At 38.1% G+C, this 27,353-nt stretch overlaps 1 protein-coding gene across 16 annotated transcripts in view; it reads right to left on the bottom strand.

The window, feature by feature from the left end:
- NAALADL2 (N-acetylated alpha-linked acidic dipeptidase like 2) overlaps nt 1–27,353 on the bottom strand; it is a 489,547-nt gene that overhangs the window by 289,856 nt on the left and 172,338 nt on the right. The window contains exon 1 of one of the 16 annotated variants that reach the window (XM_062603428.1): nt 18,036–18,122. The exons of 14 other annotated variants lie outside the window; for them this stretch is intronic. The gene's annotated coding sequence lies outside the window, so the exon portion shown is untranslated. Of the gene's footprint in view, nt 1–18,035; nt 18,123–27,353 lie in introns of those variants that run through there. One more of the 16 variants, XM_062603421.1, reaches the window with a different exon arrangement.

Below are 27,353 nucleotides of genomic sequence, written 5' to 3'. Positions count from 1 at the left end.
TGAGTTTTTATGGGTGGATTGTGGTTTATATGTTAATCTTTTCAATATCTGCAACTCTATTTGATAGCATTTTACAAGCTTCTCTAGTACAAGCATTTCTCTAAAACAGCCAAACTCAATGTTCAATATTATCTTGCACTGATTCCCAGTTCTAATTATGAATGATAGTCCCTACAAGCAAGCAAGATTATAAGTATTTCAAACTAAATGGGTGTAATGAGACATCTTTCCAGTTTCATTTGTTCTTATATAATGAAATTAAATGCCATAACCACAGCTCTCTGAGGTAGCACACGCCAGGTTATACTCACTGTATTTATCATCTCCTTCAGAAATAAACACATTTAAAGGAAAAAAGCCAACTGACAAGAAAAACAAAGAAGAATATTTTAAGATTTGTTTCATTGAAAGAGATAATTCCCTAGTAATAAGATGACTTTGTGAAGATTTTGTTGTGGCTAAAAATGCATTTTTTGTAAAAGCATCCTGGGTTAATAATGTGATCCACTGGAGTTGAGAATTTAGATTTAGTGTTGCTTTGAACTCTTCCAATATTCAAAAAGAAGTTCAGCAGTATGAATTTACACATTAGCAAGAATCTCTTTGGAGCAACACAACTGAATTTTTCAAAATGCTTTAAAATATCTATTACCAGACTTGAAAATTAAAGCCAGTTGTGATCAGCTTTCTTCACATAGATGTTTCAAACTTTTTCAGCTGCTCTACCCCTCCCCACCCCCTCCCCTTATTAAAAGCAGATTTTGCTTTCAATAACACATCAAAAAGACTTTATGGACTAAACCACCATGATCCCAAACAATGCAAGAGATTAAAATAATAGAGTAACAGAGTGCCGGGTTTTAAGGGACCTCAAAGATCCTCTGGTCCAACCTTAAGGTAAAGATTTAGGTCCAACATAAAGGAAAAGGTCCAACCTTAAATAAAGAAACTGCTTCTCCAGCCATGGCCAGCTGATAACCGTCTGCTGTGTGGCTTTGCCTCCCAGACAGCAACAACCACAGCCCCCACCCATCCCCCCAAAGCATTGCATGCTGCCTTTCATTTCAGCATCCTATAATGTCATTTTATTATTCCACATTATTGTATGATTCAATTGCCAGAAGTCAGGTTCTAAATATTCTCCCCCCTCTTGCCTTGTTTTCATACCACACAAATATATGCATCCTCTCAGAAATGAAGCAAGCCACCAAGTATACCTGGATAATTGATGATAATATTTTAATTTGCTGGAAGTGAAAGAAATGGATGCACAGAGAGCATTACCTAAACCTACTAACTGTGACAGAATGTGAAGAACCTTGCGTCCCTAAAGGCTCACCACTGCATCAGAGACAAGCAGAGCAACAAACATCTTATTAAACAAGTGCAGAGAAGCAAAAGGCAGAAGCCTCCAGGGCCATGTTAATTATCTCAGGGTCGAAGTCGCTTGGAAGGCTGTCTCACAGACTCCAAGGCAGTCAGATGGCAATGCCAACGCACTGAAGTCCCCAAGGTCCTGCAGTTAGAGCACTGTCATATTTCAAATGACAGGTAATACTTACGAGCATGCCGACACTAACCTCCTCAATTATATTCAATGTCAAGGTTTTCAAGCTGAAGGAACTGCTAATTTTCAACATAAACACTTGCTGACAAAAGGTGCTTTATCAAAGAAGGGAGTTTAGGGTACCTGCTGCAAGACACTGAATATCCTTTTGAAATAAATATTGCCCTTACCCAAGCATACAAAAATCACAATATACTATATTTGCTTTGCTGACAGACAGTGCCTTTAAATGGAAATCTCACTCTGTTATTAACTGAAGCATGGCCAAATATTCTCTGGGTGTTTATTTAAACTTCCTCTAAAGAAAAAGGCCCAAGTGGACATAGGCTAATTGCGATGCCTCAAGTACTCCAAGAAGCAAGACTAAAAAGACAGAGAGCCTTCCGTCAGCCCCCCAAAAGCAGGCATACATACTATGGAACAATTTCAGAGCTATCACCAAGAAAAAGGTAAGCACTGAATTTAAAGCGAAAAACATTTGAACATGCAAATATGATTCCTTATTTATTCTCATATTGTGTCTTTGCAGAATTTAACTGAAAACACAACTAAATGAACTTGATTTGAAAGTTAGTATAGAAAAGAGATTAGGTGGCACAGATACAGCTATGGATGAAGGAACATGGTCTCATTACAGCCTTCTATCCGTTCAGGCAGCTTCTCCCACATGCAGTCATTAACATGAAGTGGAGACAGATTCTGCTGTGAGTTGCACCAATTTAAATCCAGAACAACTCTTATCTGGCCTCCAATTTGCATTAATGGTCAGAGGTGGCACACTGAGATTAAGCACAATGAAGACAGACCCCATGCTTGGAAGGGGAAGAAGCATTACACAGAGGGGCTCTGAATTTAAAGGGACACAATGCAGTCTAAAGGACACTTGTGGAAACACAAAAAACCTGCTAAATTAAAAATAACCTTTGAAAAAAAGAATTAAAGTCTTACTTCTTTTAGTTGACTAAAAGCAGTTTCAATGTTTCATTATTATTTTTAAAAGTTACAGTGCAGTAACACAAACATCTGAAAATACCATATTTCTCCAGAACATGCCTTTGTAGCGTTTAACACTTTACCAGTTACTTGTTCAAATGCTCAGATAAGAACAGTATTAGATCTCTCCTATTTTCTCTTCTTGCACTGCAAAAAAGGCAAATTACTTAGTAGCTGAGTAGCAGCATCGGCAACCCCATTTGTAACCGATGTAAATAGAAACTGTGGAAATACTATGCAAGCGCTTCAGGCTACTCTTACCATCTCATGTTCATACAGCAATTTCTGCACAGCTCTGAGAGGAAAGCCATTACCTTCCTGCATGTTTTGACCCAAGAATTCCTTTACAATTATGCCTATATCACACATGTTAACACTGAACTAGCAACCAGAACATGCTGAGGTATTAAAATAATGAAGAGTTCATTAGTCCTTTACTTTATTAATTGGGAGTGGAAGAGTTAAAGAAAACATAGGTAAACATGAGATATATACACCTGGACACGCCTTTCCAGCTCTACACAGGCATTTCCAATTGATCTGACTGATCCTCTTCAAAAGAGCTGCTGGAGTAATAAACCAATATCCACTTTCATGAAAGGGAATACTTCAGCAACAGGAGTAGCAATTCTTGGCAGTTCGACTACAGATCTAGAGCTTGGAATTTTTGCTGAGCCGGCAGATGAATCTCATAAAGCACTATGTTCTTGTTAAACAAAACAAAAACAAACAAAATTCCCTAACCAAACAGCAACACACCAAAAAACATCTGCCCCCCTCAAAGCACAATGTCATTCCTGTCACTAGCCCAAGAAGAAATTTAAGGGTCTGAGATGTCATGAGGAAATAACACACTCAAACAAGTAACATTCAGTATTCACACAGACTCCTTGGAGGTCTTGGATTATTTAACATCTGGCCACTCAATCCTTTTGCAAAGCTTTAGTCAGAAAAATTCTACAGATCTGTTCTATGAACAACGTTGGCTTCTAAAGCCAAAATGTATAAACATGGATTAACAATCTGCTCTGCTTTCACTGCTGAGAGTGAAGAACAGAACTGCTTATAAACATACCAACACATCTACAGCTTCCTCTCAACCTTAGCTGCTTCTGAAAAAAGGTTCCAAGTAACTCACAAACATGAGTTAGACAAAATGGAGTTCAGACAAACAAACAAAAAAAATAATTCAGCATCTATTTTCCATCTGCCATTTTGTTATTAAAATAATACTTTTTGTGTTGATCTGGCATGAACTAAGAAGACATCTTCTCATATAAGTTTAGATGTCCAATATAGTACTACAAACTTGTTTACATCTTAAAAAAACAAGTGTCTGTAAAGCGAGAAAACAAAAAATTCCTGAAGTCCTTTAGCTTTGAATAAGCCCAGGCATATTTAAGCCAGTAGAGGCTTTTTTGTTGTTGTTTTTCAAGCTCTATTTTTCAATAGGGAAGCTGAGTAGGTAATACCACTCTAACAAGTACTCAGAAAGTAAAGGCTACTTTCGCTTAGGGGAATTCAAATAAGCATCTTTACTCACTTAAAATCTAATTTTAAAACACTGCAAAATACAGAGGTCATTAATGGAAGTTCAACAGTTCCCATGAGTTTGGGCAAAGAGCAAAAGTATCACATTTTTTAAAAGAGTTTTGATAGTTTAATGTAACATTCATATTTTCATATTACCAAATATATATTGTATTACACATCTGAAACTGCTACATATCCATCTCTAGAGAGGGACTAAAAGTTGAGCATCCTAAATACCACATTTCTCAGTAGATTTCATGTGCACCTCCTATTTCTCAACAAAATACATGTAAATATTACTATGACAGGTAATTTTACACGTTGGCAGACACTTGCACATGTCTTTTTTCCTGTACGAAAATGTAGGTGTTTCAGTTTATGGGGAAAACTATTTTTTTTTTTTTCCAATGTACACTAAAATTCCTAATTTTGACCCTAAGAATCATACTTTCTTACTAATCTTTTCAGGAGAATGAGACTTAATGGACCAAATTTAAGGAAGTCCAAGTTCAAGAGTAAGTATGGGGAAAAAGTGTTTCTCTTTGTTACCACTGCAGTACTGTTCAATGCCTCCCACTGAAACCATGGCTTGTTTTAGGAATAATCACAGAATCATTTGTGTTGGAAGGATCCTTAAAGATCACCTAGTTCCAACCCCCTTGCCATGGCAGGGACACGTTCCACTAGACCGGGTTGCTCAAAGCCCTGTCCAACCTGGCCTTGAACACTGCCAGGTTTGGGGCAGCCACAGCTTTTCTGAACAGCTTGCTCCGGTGCCTCACCAACCTCACAGTGAATACTACAACATACCATAAGGACGCTTAACAGCATAATTTAAGGTTAGTATGATTTAAGACGTGTTCAATTCTTGTACCAGCAACAACCCTTCTGAAGAGAAGCCTTAATTAATGTGTTTTGCTCATATTGCAGGTAAGGATCAGCAGCTGAAACTGTCAAGCAGCTCTGCACCACACCAAATCCTTTACAGGGATATTAGTACAGCAAATTCAAAGGCAAATTTCCAGAACATGCATGAAATGTTTCTGAAGAAACATTAGCTTTCTGCAGCAGCTAACGGCAGAAAAGAAAGAGCCTGCAACTAGAATATTCCTAATGGTGAAATGTTGGTTTTTTAAAGTACTGTGTTTCCACAAAAAGAAAACAAACCAACCAACCCACCATAAGAAACAAGAGATTTTTTTCTCCAATTGTTAAATATCAAGCAATATTTTAAAAAAAAAAAGATAAATGTAAACAGATTTTTACTTTCATTGAACTACACCAAAAACGCTAATCTCAAAATTCAGTGGTGTGTGGCTCAATTTGAATCTGAGATTGTAAGGCCAAAAACCTTATTTAATGCCATAGCAATAAATAGTTAAGCACACACAAAAATAGTTCTCTCACCTCAACATGCCCACATGAACTCAGATAATCAAATTTATAACTGGAGCTGCATTGGTCATCTTTCCCATGACTGTAAAATCATGATTCAGTTAGCTTCCTCTGAGCATCTGGTATCTGCCCAGCCCTTCTTTCCTCCATGAATTGACCAAGCTCTGAAACCAAAACACATCACATCTGCAAGGGGATGCACAGGAAACCAGTTCCAAACAGGGCCATGTCCCTCTGCAGGGGCAGCACGCAGAGAAGGGCAGTTCCCAGATTTCCAGTTCCTCCAAGGCAGTGACTTGGGCTATGATTTCAAAAGCACAAAAGCACTATACATGTGTAATATCCATTCTTACAAAGTTGACTGTAAACTTTAAAAATATATATCAGAAATATATACATGTAAATACATATATACATACCCATATATATACATATATATGTAAGATTTACATATGCTCCCAAAAGTTAAGTAAGCCAAGATGCTGCATTTTCAGGTTTCAATGTGCTAGACTCTGCCTATTCAGGACCTATTGTTGGGCCTCTAGGGTTTGTTTGGAGTGAGGTTTCTCCTGAGAAGGCAGCAATTTTATTCTTCTGCACTTTTACCTGCATATTACCATCACTAAAGTTCAGTACCACTCGGGCGCTAAAATTTGAAACGACTGTTTTCTCGTAAGGTAATAGACTTAAACATTATTTAGGGAGAAACAGATTATTTCCTCCACAAATGTGATGGAAATAATCTGCAAGTACTTTCATTTAGAACCATTTATGATGAAAATTCTTTCAGACTGCAGCTCCATTCTAGCATGGTATAAAAATTTATATTAAAGCTGACTCTGAAATATTTGCATGCTGTAATACCATTCCAGTACTTAATTGAAAGAAATCAAACCCACTGCAAAAGAGACTGTTGGCTGGTTATGCATGTAAGTAGCAAGCCATGGAAAAGTATTGTTGATCTCTTACAGCCAGAGTTGTATAAAATACTTGCAACAGATGGAAAAAGATATCCTGCATGCAAGCAGCTTCACTTTTCCTTAATACAAAGGCATAAAAATTCTCCATGTTTTACAGACTTTTTCCTCATATAAATATATCCCTTTTCCAGGAGGAAAAAAAAAAAAAAAAAGGCCTGTTATAGAAAGCCTCAACATGGCAGTTAAGACTAGTTTAACATTATCCCTTAAATATTTATTATGCAGCCACTTAACTGAATATCCACATACCTAACAGGCATCACAATAGACATTTTAAGAATCACAATTAACCAGTTTAACTCTTTCACCCATTCAATAACATCACATTTTTAATTCATGAAGGGAACCTCAAAAATAAGATGCCTTTAAATCTGCTTTTAACATTGTTTCACACTCAACATGCACACAAGAAGTCCCATATTTTTGCCACCACAATGGAAATACAGTTTGTATAAACCTTGTGGTCTGACCTGTGCAGAAGACAGTAGTCACTCCCTGAGGACACTGGAGGACATAAATTTATAGTCAATTCAGGCCCAATTAGGTTTATTGCATTTACACTTCATAAATTATCTGGAAAATGCCCAAAACAGCCTAAGAACGTGGGCAGTACTACCATAGTGTGGTGTGGGAGCCAGAGTGAGCAAAGACTACTGTGGCTATGTCCTTACAATCTGCCTTTTCAGCATATAAAGACATGGAGAAAAATGGGACCCTATGAAGGACTCCTGTTGGCTGGCTGGAAAAATGAGGAAATTGCTTTGAGTTTGTTGTTTGGATTTTTATTTTTAAATAAGTAAAAGAAATATTCAGTAAGTCATTCCATTTTGACAAAGGAGCTGAGGCTTGAGAAGCATGTTTCAGGTCCTTGAGAAGGTGGAACACCGGCAGGGACTGCACAGCAGTAGAGCAGAAGGCAGAGGTACAGTGTGACAGCCTCAGCAAGCCAGAGCACAGAGAACAGACATGACAGCATGAACACTGACCAGGATGTGCAACAAGCAACTCAACACAAACTGGAGCAGCTCGTAGCAGATCTGCCTACTCAGAATTAAGACCTACCCTGCAAATCAGCAGCCCAGGCTGTGTGGAGAAGTGACCTCTTAACATGTGGGAAGGGCTGGATGGGCCACAGAGCAACAGACATATTTAAGGCCACCCAATGGGCTCCAAACTACAAGAAAGGAAGTTACCTGTAGAGGAGAGTTGGTAGCTACCTCAAGCAGTCCTTCCTTCAAAGAAACAGTGCACTCTTCAGGGCTGATAGTCTCATTCACGTTACCATGATATTACCATGTTTCCTTTTATTCCTCTTGCCAGTCTGTTTACCCACTTGTTGGGGATTAGACAGATGACCTCATTGAGTACATAGCCGTTACAATTTATTCTTCCTGGTTTCTAGGAAAAACTTTGACTGGTGGAGGCTTTGCGTTTGGTTTTTGGTTGTTGTGATTTTTTTTTTTTTTTTTTTTATTGTTTGGGTTTGGTTCTTTTTTTTTTTTATCTTGATTTTTTTAGGGTTTTTGTTTTGTTTTTTTTTGGTTTTGGATGTTTGGTTTTTTTATTTTATTTTATTTTCGTTTAATTGACTCCTTGCTATCAACTGATGTCAGCAGAGGATCGGCAAGACATGTTTGAGCATGTGACACACATCACATGCTGACAGGGGCTGGGAGATACAAGCTTTTTATGAATGCCAGAATTATGTTCCAGCAGAGAACTTAAACTTTTATATCTTCTAGTAATTTCTCAAAAGGAGTGATACTTATATAAAATGAAACAGCTGCCCACACAAAAATTAAAGCCACAATTGCCAGCACATTTTACTGGATCTATAAAGGCACATAAGGTAGCAAAAAGTTTTGTACTTATAATTCTCAGGCAAATAAAGTCAGTCAGAAAGCAGCTTTCTGACTTCTGAAGACACTTACTGTTCACGGAAAGCAAACATCAGGCTTTACAGCTTTCAAAGGAAACCACATTATGTCCCTGGAAGCCAACACAGTGTCAGACAAGTGATCCTGTGGGATTCCTGGGGGAGTCTAAGAAGAAAACAACAAAAATCTACTAACCAGGAGCACTGGATTTTGACAGAGACAGCACAACTTCCTCCCACTAGTGACGCTGATGGATGTTTTCTATACCAAAACTGACAGTGACAAAAGAGGCTTTAATATAAAGAAGCATTTCTGGTCCTTCTTCCTGCATCTGGAAAGGCTGGTGCTGACTGACAAGTCAAATATTACAAATGATTGACATCCCTAAAACAAATATGGAGGTAGGTTATCTTCAAAGAGCAAATGCTGGTATGATTTTTTTTTAACCACTTGCTGTGGTGACTGGTTTTGCTGCATCTGGCTGACAGGAAAACTTTATTTGCCTGGTCTTTTTCACTGCCTGTACCAGCCCTGCCCTCGCATTTCAGCCCAAAGAAACCAAAAATAGGTACGCGGGGATTCCTCAAGTAATGAACAAACTTTCCTGATCTGGGATGTTGTTCACTACATATATTAGCATTACAGAAAAGAAAAACAAGTTGGGAAAAGATAAAAATGAGTGTGAAGCCAGAGGCAGAACAGAGAAAGCAACAAATTGTCAGGGACTTTTTATCCTTCTCAGTCCCCATTTCCATCACTGCCTGGTAAACACAGTTACTGTCTCCAGTCCTTTTCTCCACTTTTTTCAGCAAGCTTGGCTTTGTCTTCTCATGGGAAAACAGAAAAACAAGAGATGAGGAAAAAATATTTTATACCTTTTATGTACCTCTTAATTCCAAGTGATGGTCCAACAGTGTTTGAGAATCTATCTGAAGAGCCCTAATTCCTAATTGTGGCACTGACTGCACCATCCCACAGCTAACCTGCCAGCAAGAGCTTAGCTTTTCCACACATTTCAGCTCAATCTAGAGGCAGAGCCCATTCATTGCACAGTCAGCATGTGGCAAAGTAAGTTGCATTTCTTGGGAAAAGAGCATAGTAAGGATGTGTATTTAGAGCAAGATTAGCACCTCCTGCAAATAAAAGTGAGATTTAAACTCGGTATGGATGCAGTCACCAAGGAATAGAATTTAATATTCAAATTAAGGAAACAAGAACTTAATTTCAATACAGATGAGGATCATGATGTAAAACACAGCATCCTACAATGTATCATGGTTAGCATGATTTTAATGGATCATTAGAAATGCTTATGGAGTCTATGAGTTTCTGGGCACTAATTTGGGATCAGTAGTAAAAAAAAAAAATCATTCTCTAGTTATCTCCTAAAGCAACTTAGCATACCATAGATGATGAAGAACTACAGTCTACTGGAGAAAAGATACTTAACAACGCAGCAATAAAAGATACCTGATCAGAGAAAAAAAATTGACGGGCATTGAGAATACCCCTCTGTAAAAGTACTATATTTTATATGTTTTTTTCTTTCTTTTCAAATTGACTTTTTCTGCAGGCTTCCTAATATGAGCACAAAAGCAGAAAAAAGTCAGTATGTCTTTTCAGTTATGTAAAATGTTAACTATTTATTATAGTGCAGAACCGTGGATAAAACAGGAAGCTCTGTCCACACGTTAAGAATTTAAGTATGTCCAGAATCAGACACAAAGAAGAGTGCTCATGAATGTATCTTTTTGGAATCAACACGCATCTGCTGCAGTCACTTGTATCCACTTCCTTTCTCCTTGCATAGAAGCAATCCTTCCTACTCTGCTGCTTTAATATCTTCTCATATTTACTATGCTCTGAAGAATTTTAATAAATATTCTATGTGGTATCCATAAAGCAAATAAAAATGATTAACTAACAGTCAGCACAAATGCCGCTAAAGCAGCATGCACTCCTCTTTCATGCAGGATCATCAAGTTCAATACCATGATAAAGGTTAAGTTTATTAAGCATTAGAGAGAACTGAGTTCTCATAACTCAACCCCTCCTTTCCCCCCTCTTTTTCTTTTTTTTTCAGAAAGTGTAATAAATGGAGGTACACAGCTAAATGGTAACCTTTAGCAGCACTGTGTGCTCCTATGCAAGGAAGTGTGCTGTATTTAATTGTTAGTTTTTATAAGATTAATTAGTCTGGTATGCTAATTGGTATTTTTTGGTAGATGAGAACAATGAAATAATTTGTTTCCTTTTAAAGGAATTCCATAATAAATGCAACACACAGATAAACAACTGCACCTCTTTATCACAGCAGTGCATTTTTAAACATAAAAACAAATGCCTCCATTTGGCAGGCTATCTGAAAGCATTATGTAGCACAGTTTTTTTCAGACAGCAAGTCCTTCACGGATTTAAATCACCAAACCAGACAGATAATAAAGGTCTCCTATTTAACAGGATGACAGATGTCATCAACAGAAAGCCTTGACATTAGCAAGCTAGCACATCTCAGTTCAGGATTATTGCCTGTGTACAATATCTATTGCAATGGAACTTCCATGCACACAAAAATCATTTAGTTTGTAAAAAGTCAGCACTGTTAAAATTGCTTGTGTTGCTTACCTTTTACTTGTACTAGTATCTATGCTCACAGGCATAATAATCTGTCACAAATCTGACCTTCAGAAGTCACACATTAGTATGCAAGTATGTATAGTACAGTGCAAATACTAAAGATATTTACACAGCATAGTCAGACCTCAGGCAGATTAATATATTGCCGATATCAACTGAGTCACAGTATCACAGTATGTTTGAGGACCCTGCGCCTTTCCCCTATCCTGTGTCACACAGTATCACAGTATCACAGTATGCTGGAGATTGGAAGGGACCTCAAAAGATCATCTAGTCCAATCCCCCTGCCAGAGCAGGAACACCTAGATAACGTTACACAGGAATGTGTCCAGGCGGGCTTTGAATGTCTCCAGGGAAGGAGACTCCACAACCTCCCTGGGCAGCCTGTTCCAGTGTTCCGTCACCCTCACTGAGAAGAAGTTCCTTCTCAAGTTTAAGTGGAACCTCTTGTGTTCCAGTTTGCACCCATTACCCCTTGTCCTATCATTGTTTGCCACTGAGTAGAGCCTGGCTCCATCCTCGTGACACTCCCCCTTTATATATTTATAGACACTTATAAGGTCACCCCTCAGTCTCCTCTTCTCTAAACTATAAAGACCCAGCTCCCTCAGTCTTTCCTCATAAGGGAGATGCTCCACTCCCTTAATCATCTTGGTTGCCCTGCGCTGGACTCTCTCCAGCAGCTCCCTGTCCTTCTTGAACTGAGGGGCCCAGAACTGGACACAATATTCCAGATGCGGTCTCACCAGGGAGGGTAGAGGGGAAGGAGGACCTCTCTCGACCTACTAACCACCGCCCTTCTAATACACCCCAGGATGCCATTGGCCTTCTTAGCCACAAGGGCACAGTGTTGGCTCATGGTCATCCTGTCGTCCACTAGGACCCCCAGGTCCCTCTCCCCTACACTGCTCTCTAGCAGGTCGTTCCCCAACCTATACTGGAACCTGGGGTTGTTCCTGCCCAGATGCAGGACTCTACACTTTCCCTTGTTATATTTCATCAAGTTATTCCCTGCCCAACTCTCCAGCCTGTCCAGGTCTCGCTGGATGGCAGCACAGCCTTCTGGCGTGTCAGCCACTCCTCCCAGCTTAGTGTCATCAGCAAACTTGCTGATAGTACACTCAATTCCCTCATCTAAATCATTGATGAATATATTAAATAATACCGGTCCCAGTACTGACCCTTGAGGCACTCCACTAGTTACAGGCCTCCAACTAGACTCAGCCCCATAGACTACAACTCTCTGGCTTCTCTCCTTCAGCCAGTTCGCAGTCCACCTCACTACCTGGTCATCCAGTCCACACTTCCTCAATTTAGCCGTGAGGATGCTGTGGGAGACTGTGTCAGTAACTCTCTTATCACTTGGTCTTGGCTCATAAAATGCAAGGTAAAGAAGTAACCTGCATTAGCAAAGCCCTCTTTCGCATCAGGTTAAGCCAAGTCAGGTAAGTTTTGTCTGAACATCATCTGTCACTGTGTTTCTGCTAACCCACAGTAACTGAACAGCTCTTGGTATGCTGATCATGTATATAAACCTGTTAGATGCACTGCTGCTCTCTCAGGAATTGTTTCACACATATGCTAAAGTAAGAGATGAATCACATAATCAGTACCTTCTTCCTATGGTACCAGAAATGTCTTGCATGCACCTTGGCCAGTCCTTCGACAGACTACATCAAGACTTACTTGCCTAGCAGCTAAGTGAGCAGTGACACTCCAAGTCTAAGCACATCTGTCACGAAGCTACCACAATATTAGACCTCTTAATTTTTAAGCCTTTGTGGCAAAACTTCAGCCTACACAAACCACCCCAGCACAGCCTTGTAACTAAATATAAATTAGGTGTTAGAAAGATGACATACTTCTGTACTTAGATGATGAAGCTTCTAACACTCCAGTAGATGCTATTTTTCTCAGCAAATCGGCAATTCTTGTAATGACTGCAGGAGGCTTAGCCCAGATGCACACAAGCATCCATCTCCCGAACTGGGACTGGAAGTGGGGAGTTTAAACAGACATGAAAAACCTGCCTACCTCAGTGAATCTGGCCTAAATGGAGACAGTTCATTGCTCATTAATTGGAAATTGGGAAAAGAGACCAACCAGCCTAATGTCCCAGTCCTGAGAAAAGGAGAAGAAATAAGCATGTTAAATACAAAGGTTTAACTGTACATTAGGCAACATCTGATCTTGCTGGAAGCAGGAAATACAAATTCAATTTGATGAGCTTTATCAGACACCATGTGACCATGGGACTTCTGCTAGCAAAGGTAACTATAAATTCTGGCTGGACTCTGTTAAGGTTCCTCTAACAGAGCCGCCGACAGTTTTGGGAAAGATGGCGTTGAAATCTGTAACCTCACAGTCCCTATTTTGGTGTTGCAAAATAAAGAAGGCACTAACAGATTTTTAGTTCAGAGGCTGAACTAATTTGTGCTGGTTTTGGCAGTTAGAAACATTTTGCTATGAATCAGAAATGAATTCTTTATTAAATGAGAATGCAAGTGCTATCAAGCAAGTGCTCTCTCTCAATGACTCCCACCCAGACAAAACAAAACCCCAAAGCTACTTTTTTAACATTGCAAAGAGTATTAAGTACAACATACAAGAGCATCCACAGAAGAGTCAAGTTCCCCAAGTAATTCTTTTAGCCATGATTTATGGCAATCAGAGGGAAAGGAACAAGGGGAAAAGTCAACCTGAGTTCAAGTCCAAATGATCTGAATGCCCAGACTAGAATCCTGGCAGGAGAGCAAAACAACCATGCACAATTTGAGGTTTTTTTGCATTTCTTTCAGGAAACAGCTCCCAGACTATGGCTGCTCTGTCATTACTGCTAAAGACTATAAACCAACTGGGAAAGACACATTCCCTTCTTTGTGAAATTTTGTTCTAAGCAGGCTTTTGACTGCTGGGATCTCACTTCCTTACCTTTGGAAAGCTAAATCTGGAGTGTTTTCTTGATCAGGAATGTCAAAGAGCATGCAACATGACAGAGGAGAAGGACATTTTGTGAAGCATGCTTGCTTCAGGTACAAAGGAGAAAAAGGTATACTGATGACTTTTACACTAGTATTTTACTGACATTATTTTACCCTGCTTATAACTGCAAATGGGGAATAATATTAATTTTACAGCAGCAGATTTTCCCCATGAATTCAACAGTATTAGATTTAAGTAATGCTTCAGTTGTGCTTAATCTAAATTTCTGTCTTCTAAACTGTAGGCAAATGGTTTCTAATCACTATTTCTGTACCATCTGATGTTAAAAGTACATCAACTCTGTTTCCCGCCAATATGATTAAACTCTTTCTCAGGTAAGAAAACACTGTTAGTGAGTAAATAAATGTCTTTTAAAACTATCTTGTACTACTAGTTAATAGCTTCTTCAACCAAACCAGTAAAAGTACACGGGCCTTGGACTTATTTTCTAGCTATATGCTGAGCCGTGAGCGTACAACGTTTCTCCCCTCTAATTCTGCCTGTACCAGATTAGCAACATACAGAACATAAATTTGAATTTCCCTCTACACAACTCTTAAAAAAGAAAAGACTGTTAGAATCCTGAACAGCCAAATAGTGTGATTCTTAACTTACTTAATGAAGGACAGAATGAATTTCTGCTTTATAAAATATAATTCTAATTAATACCAAGAATAAAACACACTGCGCTATTATCAAAAAGTCATAAACCATCTGGGTTTAACAATAATCTGTCTGAAGAGTACAATACATAACAGAAGTAAAACTCCTTATTGCTGTTCATCATCATCTGTCTTTAAAATGATACTGCGCTCACACATTAATTACAGATATTAGATAAGTAAATTGTATCACAATGCCTGAAAGGCTGGCACACCAACAGCTGGAAGAGCATAAAACCATTAAATCAGCAAGATCCTTGCTCTGTCAGGTGTGCCAGCAAGCACAATTTCACAACATAACAGTCCATCATTTACCTTCAGCTGTACTTGTGAAATCTACCTTCCCATAAACACTGTATGCATTACAACTTGGTCTAATAGGTGAAAAAGCCTTTTCTGGGTCAGGAAGGGGGAATTACGGGGTTCCTGATACTGTTTTCAAATAAATGAGTAATTATCACACCACCAGCAGAAGGAGGAGTTAACTCTGCCATTTTGAGATTTTTCAGTTTGTTGTACAGATATAGAATCACAGAATCATAGAATAATTAGGGTTGGAGAGGACCTTAAGATCATCTAGTTCCAACCCCCCTGCCATGGGCAGGGACACCTCACACTAAACCATGTCACTCAAGGCTCTGTCCAGCCTGGCCTTGAACACCGCCAGGGATGGAGCATTCACAACTTCCCTGGGCAACCCATTCCAGTGCCTCACTGTCTGTTTATCATATGACAAACATACTGAAGGACAAAATTGGACTGTTACCTTAATATATCTACAATTTAGAGTAAGTGCATAGTGTAAGCTTCAGCATTTTAATGAGATGACAAGGCCTAAGCACCACCACAGGTATGCAGGCACTACTACTGCACAGTCCCTCTCAGAAGAAGCCCTTTTCGGAAAAAAAAAAAAAAAAACACTACAGAATTTCAACCCCAACTATCAGCCCTGATGCAGTACCACTGCTCTTGGGGACTTTTCCCAGCACTGGACTGCATAAGGCCCAGATACATTTGGTTTATGAAGCAAACAAGAAGGATGTGCTCTCCTCCTTCCCTTACCCCAACTTCTCTGCAGTTGATGCCTTCTACCTCGTTAACAATCACATCCTTAGAACACAGCATAGCTTTGGTGAAGGCAGTTTCTCAGCTGGCCCTCATTTTAGTTAGCTGGCTCCACAGAGTCAAGCCCTGAGCAGGAAGGAGAGAGATACACATCTCTCCAGCCAGTACACTCACTGTCTCTCCTGCACCCCTGAAAGGGCAAGGATGACTCGTGCTGCCTTGTGCTCCCCTGGGCAAGAAGAGCCACCTTTGTGCTTTGTACAAACACCTGCAAAGACAAAGGCATTTATTCACAAAACGATAATCCACACTGTCTTGCTTAGCAACAGTTTTCCTCTTCCACAAAGCATTAATACTGTATTTTTATCTACTTTCAACATCACTCTTATATGGTAAAGTGTTTCACTCCATGGAAAAATAAACTCTGCCTTTAGCAATGAGAACTTCTGTAGTACCACCAAACATAGGGGTTTGACAGCTGACTGGTCATAAACAATAAAAGGTTTGAACAAGATAAGATACTTGTGTGGGCTACCATTTATGACAAGAATTTCAACAGAAAGTGAGGAGCAGCGAAGACAGACAATAAAATATCACAGAATTGAAGCAAAAGAAGTCTGCAGAAAACACTGGCCTGGAAGGAAGGAAAAACTAACAAAATATATCACTAGGCATAATTAACAGCTGCGTGACAAACAAACAAACAAACCAACCACATTTCAGAGGAAAACCTCCTCCTGTACAGGTTTAAGGGTAACAGTAAAGCTTAAACTATCACAAGCATTTGACTAGTACATTACAGATGGAATTTTAAACCGGCAGATTAATAATCAAGAACTCCCCAGGGGATCAGGCTCCCATTAATGCATCTCCTCCTTCACCAGGTCCAATCAACCTACACTGATACTTTCCCAACACCTGAGAAAATACATCTGCTGGTTAAGAAAAAAAAAAAAGAAGAAAAGCTTTTCCTGGAAACAGATTAAATATTTAAACCATGTGACAACCGATGTAAACTTTACTGCACAATTTTTAGATATAGATCTGTACCTTCACTGCAAAACTTAATCATGCACTGTTCCCTGAAAACTGCTCAAAATATGTTTTAGAAACTGTTCACAGAAGGTAATAAAACATACTTAAAGTCACATAAAACTTATAAACATTGTTCCGGCCATTTTACTACTGGAAAACAACTGTGTTTGGAAGTTGAACAGCCCTCGCTAACAGTACATATGCCCTTCCAGTACCTAATTAGCTGATAATACTCTGGGTGCCTGTAATTCACAATTCAAATGCCTTGGTTACCAATGTGTTTAGTATTCTGCAAATAAGTCTTCGCACAAATTAAATCCCTTGTTATTATGAAAATGCTTCCATACTGTTGTAATAACATGGGATAACACAGTCAATGCTACTCTAATCATGAGGCTATTCTTTGAATAATTGCAGGATTTATGAGTAATCATTACCAAGGATACGCTACTATTCAGTACAGAGTATACAAAACCTAATAATACCTTTCAAATAAATCTGATTAATGTTATAGTATTCTTTAAGTGAAGCATGTACATAAAAAAAACTTCCTGAACCACTGAGAAGAAGTATTATACAGTGCAGTAATTCACTGTAGCAACTCTAAGCAATTTACAAGCACAGGAATTTAGAAGTATATGCAGACAACAAAAAATCTGTTCTCTCTATATCTTAAAATATTGCTAAATATCAGGTGCGATCCGAGGGAAGATTATTACCTCCATTTCCCCTGGCACAGGCAAATTCAGAGAGACTATTTGCACATAGGAAACTTACGGGGCAAATTATGGTTTAGTGTGAGGTGTCCCTGCCCATGGCAGGGGGGATGGAACTTGACAATCTTAAGGTCCTTTCCAACCCTAACTATTCTATGATTCTATGATTCAGGAATAAGAGCAAGTCGAGAACCTGCAATATCACCACAGAAATATTTAATGATACTGGCTTAAAAGTTTCTACTGAAATCGCATACAGCAGGAGAAATACATCATTCATCATCAAAACAATCAAACACATTACTTATAACACGTAAACTCATCTTATTACTTAATAAGTTACCTCATTGTTACCTAAAAACCAAAACTATGGGGCTGCAAAGCAAGGAAGTCCTACCATCAAAAAGATTACAACACTAAGATCTAGAACTAGTAGGAGCTTACTGAAAGCTTACTGATTTTCTTCAAGTAACTAAACATAATCAGCTACAAAATAAAACTAAAGAATGAAATCAAAACCCAGGAAGTACTAAAATTTTTCAACGCAATACAAGATTGTAAATATTTAGAGAATTATTAAATTAGTAACTTACATATATGAAGACATTTAAAATCATTTTCACACACACAACTAACAAAAACTGAAAAAGTCAGTGTGGCAGAGGAGAAATACACAGAGATATCACTTCTTCAAGGGTGAATTAGTCCCAAAGTTCCTCCACCTGTGCCTGATAGAACAACTGAATTTAAAGGGCTCTACCAAACTCAATTCTTTCCAATCTTTTACCATTCACTCCCAGGAGCAGCCAAGAACAGCCAGGGGTCAAGCAGACCTGCATGTGTGCAACCTCCTCACCTTCCCTAAACGGGCATGCAAGGACCAGCAAAGCTGGGCAATGGTGTGATATGAATTATGCTTCAAGGCAGCAGGCAGTATTAGCATTCACTGGGGTACAGAAAGTGAAGAAACAAAGGCCCAAGTATTTAAATGAGCACCTGAAAGAACCCCCTATCTTGCAGATGAGTTGCCTGCAGAACTTTCTGACACAGTCTATCTATCAACAATGCAAATACTACCCTTGGATTCTCCTCATCTTTCACATTTCCGGATTGCCTGTATTGCTTTAAGAACACAATATCCATACCCTCTTGCAAGAAAATTAATCTTTAAACTGAATCTGCTGCAATGTTCATTTAGAAGTCAAAAGGAAAATGTGAGGATGTCTGCTAAATAGTATAGTATCATTCAGCCAAAAAGTGGACACAGACAACTTCAAGTTCATTAGAAGCATTTATTTGTAATATTTATGCACTAAGATATTAGTAATAATATATTGCAAAATATAATAAATTCATACAGAGAGAAAGTGAAAAATATCAACAACTTGCTACAGATCAATAAATCTGTTTATTTTTCCCTCAGAAGACATTAATTACTCAGGCAAACCACTCTATTAGCAAATCTCTCCAAACAGAGAATATTAAATATTCCACAGAGAGAGTAACAGTAGGTAAACTGTTGCTTCTGGTCTCCTGCCCAGCAAATGCTTTTCTAAAGGAATGAAAATGCTTCCATGCCAGCCATCACCACACAACACTGGACTCCACCTCTTCCTTTTATAAAAAGCAAATTACCCACACAGAATAAAATAATAATAAAAAAATAAATCTACTGATTTATTATGTTTCAGTCAGATGGACAAAGCTCACCCAAAAAGCATTGGTATGACCAAGTCAAGCCAGGTAATTCCATATGAACAACAGTATCTAGCAGCATCCTACATAAAGTTATTACGGAAAAGAAACAGGAATCTTTGTACATAAATACTGCACTAGACAATTAAAAAAGTGAGATAAGAACCTCTGTGAAAAGTTCTTCAGGAAGAGAGCTATTCTCAACAAGTCTTTAACTGCAATGGCAAAAAATTCAGTTGTTTTTTTTTTTTTAAATGCACCCAAATCACATCTCTAAATGTATTTTACATGAACTTACACTGTGCCTTCAGGGGCTGCAGGCCAATTCTAAATAACTACAAAGAGATTTCTATCTAGGACAAGGTCCTCTGATTATATATTAAGTATCAAATCATGGATCTACCTTAGTTCAACAGGGGTCTCAGAATGGGGAAGGAAAAAAAAGTAAATCTTCACTGTCCTATACTGCTGAAATTTTGATCCTGAAGATTTGTTTTCTGCCTTTGATCAGAAGCTTTCTCACCTATACATGCCACATACTGTACAAGCAATTTGTGGCAATATACCAGTTCATGGCAGCATTCTTCCAAAATTATAGCATACTAAATGATTTTTTTTCCCAAAATATCTAAATTTTGCCTAAAGTGTACACGTACTTCACATGCATGGAAAGAATTTGTTTTAGCAAAGCAAATATCTGAAAACGTTAGATTCAAACCCATTTCATTATATTCATGTAGCTGTGGAATTGTATAAGGTTTTCTTTCTTTTGTTTTATTACATAGATTCTTTAGTATGTGAAGGAAGCAATAACAATTTCATTAAACTAAGCTACAGAAGAGAAATACAGAGGCACCGAATTGGTACAGTTTGAAAGCTAAGATTAATAATATGTGACAGGCAATCTAACCTTATAATGGTAAAGCAAGTAAAAAAGGATTGTATGACTGAACTTTTTACCGATGTTTCATTAATCTACTTGCTAACGTACATATAAAGTGCACTGTCAGCATTTGCCACATGCCTACACAGGTGAATATGGAGCAGCTCTACCTTTGCATCCACAAAAAAAAGCTCCACAGTGTTTGAAAGTGATCCCTGTCAATTAAAAATTCCTTGACAGCCATTTTTACCAAGCACACATCAGTCAGTGTCACCACCAGCACCTCTGCCTGTGCACACCTTTACCTTCTCATCCTGAAGTTCAAAGATAAACAGCCTTTCGCTGCCTCCAAAGCTGCCACTCTGAAAGCCACCCATGGTTAAAATCACAGCCACAGCAGGAAGTCGTTAAATAAATGAAATGCATGACTTAACCAATCACTTGAATCCATGTATATAAAACATGCAACAAATAACACAATGACCCACGTGAACAGCTTTATCCTAAGTTACAGTAACTTGTCTAGTATTTAATTATTTTTTTGCAGCACCTGGCAGTAATCACCAGTACAACAATTAAATCGTATATGCATTACAGTATCATCCAGAAACAAAAGGTGAAGGAGCAATACACCAAATACAATGCCTTGAAAAATTTCAACATTAATTTAACTGCACAGATTTTTTGGATGTCATGTACACCTTTACTAGGTACCAATGCGCAATTCACTTCAATGAACAGCTTCATATAATAGCAACCCACTTTATGTAGATAAAATACCCAAACACAGAAGAGTCTGAGAACATATAAAATTCTCCTTTGAGTTTTGATCAGTTTTGCTTTAATCAATGTACTTGATAATGATTAAGCCCCAAAACCTGCATGCCCAAATGACATACTGCAATTTATTTTGATTACAGGTTGTTTTGTCAGTTGTAGCTTGCCATTTAATAGGCAAACACAAAATCACATGCCCTCTTTGTAACAAAGTGAGACCAGCTCGATGTGCAAAAGTCCTTCTGACCCCTTTGGTGGGCAGGGAAGTCCCTTTTGTACCCTCTGGACAGCAGCTAAAAGGCCCTGGCCCCCACCACCCACCAGTTCCCTTCTGCAGATAGGTAACCATCTCCAAGCCAGTGAAGGTGACAGCAAAGACTTCCTGGATGGAGTTATCAAATACTTTTTTACTGTCAGGCCTGTAAACCTGCACTGACAGATTTGTGTCTTTGTTCCGCTGCCCTAATTCCACTGGGGTTCGGGACAACCCACATTCCAACCACTCCAAGGCCTGTACAAAGGACAGTTCCCAGTGTCCTGCTTTTTCCCTGATACGTCTGGTATTAGTTGCTTGTGCTCTGTGTAGTGAGTGATAGCTGATGAATATCTCTCTAACTGCAGTATGTGAAACTGCATCTTGGAAGGAACCGGTTATTAATGGCACAATACATTATAATGGAATTTTATATAGATCTTATGGATTTCTTCCCCCTTTACCTACCAGCATTATTTCAGAGAGAGGTTTAAGCAAGAGTCAACCTGACTTTTGTTTTAATCTCTCAAGTATGACAATATAATTAAGCTGTGAATGATATATCAAAGTCCCATACACAAAGACGAATTGACAGGAGTAATTTTTACTACTCAAACGCCTTCAGTTTCATATATCATGATATCCTGTAAAACAAGCCCACTGACATCTGCTTGACTGTAAAAGCAATAGCTCGGTATAAACCTCAGCTCATCCTTCAAAAAGGCATATGTGCTCCCCGCTTATTACTAGCACTATGTGCATTACTACCATTGAAACCTGCATCTTTCATTATTTCATTTCTTTATTAACTGCTTAGCACAAATCAGAGGGCAAAACTTCATATTCTTGCATGACAGTGTCTTGCATGAGTGTTCTGACAGATATTTTGCTTTTCTCAAATGTACTGAAGAACAGAATTTGGCATATCTGGTTGGGATCCAAAGAGGCAACGAGGTCTCCTTTTCTTTTTTCTTTTTTTTTTTTAATCTTTTTTTAATTAAAAGAGAAGGAAGGGAGGATTTGTTGTATTCAAGCTCTCAGTGTTTCTCATTTTACTTCTAGTTTTGAAGGCTTTCAGGGCTGGAGAGTATCGTAGTTTTGTACCTACAAGAATGAGAACCTCATTTACAGCTAGGATCCTAAGGCACTACCATAATGCAATTATTATCATCATCACCATCAGTATCCATCCAATCAATCTGAATATGTGCTTCTAATGAGTTTATATCCTGAGGCGGCTAATGTTCAGACTGATCTGGGGGGTGCTGTCAAATGACCATTCTCTGAAGCAAATAAATTGAAAGCTTTATCAAACTAAAATTATTATTTGGAGAGCAACTATGAAATACCTGATTACAGGAAAAAAATATCAAAACTAGCAGATTAACCTAGCTCCTCTGGGGGAAGGAAGAGGTATATTTGCTGGGTTAAGAGATACGGCTTGGCCAAGAGGTAATTTGCTTATATATCTTTGGGTTTTTCTGAGGAAAAATAAAATAATTTCCTTGAAGTAAATGAATGATACAGAAAAGATTCAACACTCTCCCATACAGACCACATGCAGAAAGAATACATGCTATTTAAACAGCTGTTTCAGTAAAACAGAAATTCAGGAAATTTGTTTTCTGCACATGCTTGTGTGATTCATTAATTTCCCCACCATCCTCAGAGAACATCAGGGACAATTCTTTCTTGATCATCAGATGCCAGAAAACTTCCAACATGAAATAAGAAAAAAAGCAAATAATAAAACCACCTTAACTTGCTCTTGTCTGATAAAACACTCTGCTACAGAAGCCCCAGTTGTGAATAATTACCATTTATTCAAACATATGAATCAGTCTTCTGCATATAACTGGATTTACAGTGATAGACTCATTTTCAGCTGTGTATTTGCAGGCATTTGTATTAGAAAGACACCATTTCCAAGGCAAGCATATAAAGAAAAGTGAAGGTGAAAACTTTTTCATTATCTGAAAAGAGAGTCTATTACCTATATCACTTTCTCAGATATCCATCCATCCACACCTAATGAGTCCTATGATTTAGTCAGAACGCATTCATAAAGATGATTCATAGCTGTTGTGCAGCCACTTGATGTTAATAGCAAAGATGATGTCTTAAATCACAGCTGTTTCCCTATGATAGCCAAGGGGCAAAGCAACGCTTTGGAAAACACAGGGAAGAATTTATTAGGGCAAGTCTACCAAAGTAACATCTACAAGAAAAATGGAAAGCAAAACATCAGGGTCAAAGATGCTATAACCAAATCACTAGATAGTATTAGATGCCATATAGCAATCTGCATAGCTAAGAAGTTAGCAGTTATTGGTTCTCCCTCTGCATGCCTTAATATCGCCAAAACATTTACTGTATGTAGCTTGAAAAATTTTATATTTATATTATACATCTACAATCTGTTCTCAGTGTTCTGTAAAGATGCATAATAACCTGTATATACTTACTATACTAACATTCTTTCCTATACTAACAAGCATTTAATCACAAATAAAAAGAGTCAATTTTGACCAAAAAAAAAGTCTTATATTTAGCAGTTGAACATTGTTGAATTTTAATTATATCGATTTAGGGACAGATAATACAGTATGTTAAGAGTACCAGTACTAAGCCAGTAACAAACACCAAATAACAAAGTGTCTTCAGGAAAGCTATTTACATCCTTCAATTTTAGCTTGTTAATGAGTTCTGCTAGATCACAGAGCATACAGGGGTTTACAAGGCTGAATACGCTCTACATATTTGCACTCAGAATCCAGAAACACTCAATTTATGTAGATTGAAAACTAGAGCTTTAAATAATATTGCAGCTTTACAGCCAGGAAGGAAGAAACACAAGTAAATTTGGCACCACACAACAGATAACAACTAGGCACAAGATAGCCATCATCTCTTGGAAGTATCTTAGTAGATTCATAGATAAAAAGATGCTACAGCATGAAGCTCTGGTGAGAAATGGGTGCATTTTTAACTAGAACCAACAATTCCTGACATTTCACTTGCTTTCAGCAGGACTCCGTTTGCCTTACTCATCGCTATTAAAAACATTTGAATTAATCCAGCAGGGTTTCTGAGAAGGCAGTGAAAGAGCTGTGATTCTGCAAAGCGGTAGTCTGATTTCTGCCTCCATTCTTCTGGCCAGTAATTTTAACAAAAGAAATATTGAACTTAAGTTCCCATTACCAACCATATGGTATTTTTAAAAAAGAATGACTGCCAAGCTGGGAAAAAAAAAAACAGAGACAAGAACAACTTGTGCACACATCCTACAAAGTGGAATAACTGCATAGACTAAGTAGGTCAACTACAGGTATAGATTTCTTTTAAGACGATCCAGAAAGGTATGAAAAGTTGCATGTGAAGACACGTTCCAAAAGAATTCAGAACTGCAAACAGGCTTGTCTTACTTAAATCAAGCAAGGCAAAACTGAAACCACCTACCCTAAAGGAGCTTCTACTGGAAAGCCGGTCTTACTTCCCAACTTGCTCACTGGAAAGCTGCTGTGGAATAACTGGAGTGACAGAGGAGGGCATGTCACAACTACTTCTTTATGGTATTTCTGTCAGGTGATTTGTAACCAGGAGGCTGGATTGGATAGGAAATTATCTTCTTTACATTTGCCGTGTAGTATTTTGCATTATTAGAAATTGCTATTCAAAGCACATGAATAAGGCAACTGCTGCCTTCCTTGAACTTTTTTTCTTTTATTAGAGAGAGCTCTGAAGTTTTCTGAAAGTATTCAGATTTGCAATGTGATTTTCAGTACAGAGCTATTCCTGTGTACCTAAACTAAAGAAGGTGAAAGGAGGTCAAGAACCACCGTGTTGAAAAAAAAAAAAAAACAAAGTCTTTCATTTGGTTGGGATTGGGAATACCATTAAGAGGAAAAAAATTCACTGGAGAAGAAATTGCTGACAGCTCTTGGGGATCTGTGGATCAGTTCATGGGGTTTTGGACATAGGAAAAGACATGCACATGCATGCAGATTTCCTCCAGCTGCTAAACACACCTGAAGATTTTTAAATTATAGACATTTTGACTCTTCTGGTAACAGGAGTCTTTTAATCTTCTAAAAAACATTTTCTTCCTAATTTAAAAAAAAATAATTTGGGAACAGAAGAACTAGAATCAGAATCTACAAGGCTTGAACAGACATTCAGGAGAACCTCACATTTCTGTAAGCAATGAAACATTAGGTTTATAAATGAGAAACTGATGTTAATCCTAAAGAAATCTGAGGTTTTTCCCTTTAACTACAGACACAGCTCAAAAAGAAGGTGCTTCAGCACACAAATTCAATAAACTGTCTGGAAATCTCCCTTTCCAAGGCACAGGAGCACAAACAGATCCACAGAACTCATGCCAGAACCCCAGGGAAAGGTCAGCAGGAAGTCCGGACCCTGGGACACCCTGTTATAAGCCATCATTTATCTGCCATGCGAACCCCAGAGTAGGAAAATCCAGACTTACAAAGGCAACTGCCCTCCCGAAAAAAAAGATACAAAAAATTCAGAGCTGGGGAAAACCTCTCACTTCTACACTACACTTTATCATACGTCACCTCCTGTCTGAAGTAAAGCCAGAGATAGATGCAGTTGTCACATCTTTAGCAGACTGAAAATTCAGTCTCCCTACCTGGCAGAAGCATCAAGGAGACATCAATGTGCACAGTATTTCTTATTTAGAAGTAAGAGTGGCAATGCTCATAACCGTTGCGCCACACTGGGGTAGGAGTCTCCATACACACAAAATCTTGCATGTGCTGGCAATCCTGGCTCTGAGCCTCCAGATGAATGAAAAGACATGATCATGCTGATAAGAATATGTAAAAAAATAAAAATGTACAACTTCCCATGGCTGCTAAATTCTCTACTCCCTTCTCCACCCAAATACAAAAATCTATTGATATTAAGTAACTGTAAACATGGTTAGATTTCACTGCATGCATTCTTCTCCTAGGCTGCTTATCTGGGCTTAACTACAGCAGTTTTAGTGCAGGAGGGAAAAAAAACAAAAACAAACAAACAAAAGAGTGAAACAAAACAAAGCAAACTACTGGAGAACAACGTGTTTCAATTAATGGGAGTTTTGGGAGAATCCAGAAGAGTTCCTTAAGTTTCATCCCCATCTTTATAACATCATGCTTCTAATTTACTTCATTTATATTAATAAACACTGGTTTACACATCTATTAATCTAGTTGAGAACTACACTAAAGCTCACTAAATCTTTCTCTAATTACGATGATTAATGATCCAAAATGATAAGCTTCTCAAATTAATAACCTAAAGCAACTGGTACAGAATAAAGAACATTTCTCCTGGTAAACAGGGTATTCAGTCTTTTTTAGTTACTAAGATCCTGAGCAGTCCATTCAGTAATACCACATTCTAATTCACCATAACTATTTACATAGATCTGCATCAATTATGCTGCCACTATGTTTTTATTTGAGATTGTTTTTGAATTGCACCAAAGCTTAGTCTCCTGTTTATTTTAATGCTACAGCAATGGATCTTCAAGAGCTGACTACCCTGTTTTTTTTCTCACTGCTTCCAAAGCATGTACAATACCAAGCTTTTCGTATTACTACACTTACTATACACCAATACTCATTTTTAAAGGACAAGCTCTCCACCTCATACCTGAGGTTTGTAAAACACAATCTGAACACTACAAAGATATATTGACAAATTAAAAAATGCAACAGCTAAAATAATTACAGTTCCCCATTACTTCTGTAATTACTACTCCAAAGTCTCTATATTTTACAGTGATTTTTAAAGAATATTAGAGCAAGCTGGTCACATAACCTAAGTTAATTGTATAGTTGACAAGCAAGAGAGACTATAAAGAGGGTCTTAGGAAATTAACAATGAAAATATCAAGTATTTTCAGTTCTAATACCCTTAGATTTAAGTTTCTACATTGGCAGTTTTACCGAACAATGACTTAACGCAGCTGTAAGGTTTGAGCCAAAGGCAACTCATAAACATGATTAGAGCAAAGTAGCAGAAAGAATCTTCCATCGTCCTTAGGATTTTCAAACTGTAAAAAATCTTCTCCCTTGAATGCAAGGCATCTAGTAAGGACCACACCGATTTTCAAAGAGGAGGACCACACGCTCCAAAGCATCAAAACACAATCATATGGGTTAAGAGGAATAGAAAGGCCTTTGATAACATTCAGATGAATGGCAGTTTCCTTTGCCATCTAAGACACACCGAAACTTTAGTGTCTACTCTTCTAAACAAGGATTGATAGTTTTTGCTCAGTGTATCTTC

This window comes from Pezoporus occidentalis, unplaced genomic scaffold (genome assembly GCF_034315485.1).
Source record: "Pezoporus occidentalis ecotype Australia unplaced genomic scaffold, CSIRO_AGI_Poc_V1 ctg8, whole genome shotgun sequence".
Taxonomy (NCBI): domain Eukaryota; kingdom Metazoa; phylum Chordata; class Aves; order Psittaciformes; family Psittacidae; genus Pezoporus; species Pezoporus occidentalis.
Note: the sequence above shows the minus strand (reverse complement) of the source record. Positions and strands in the feature narration are given on the sequence as shown.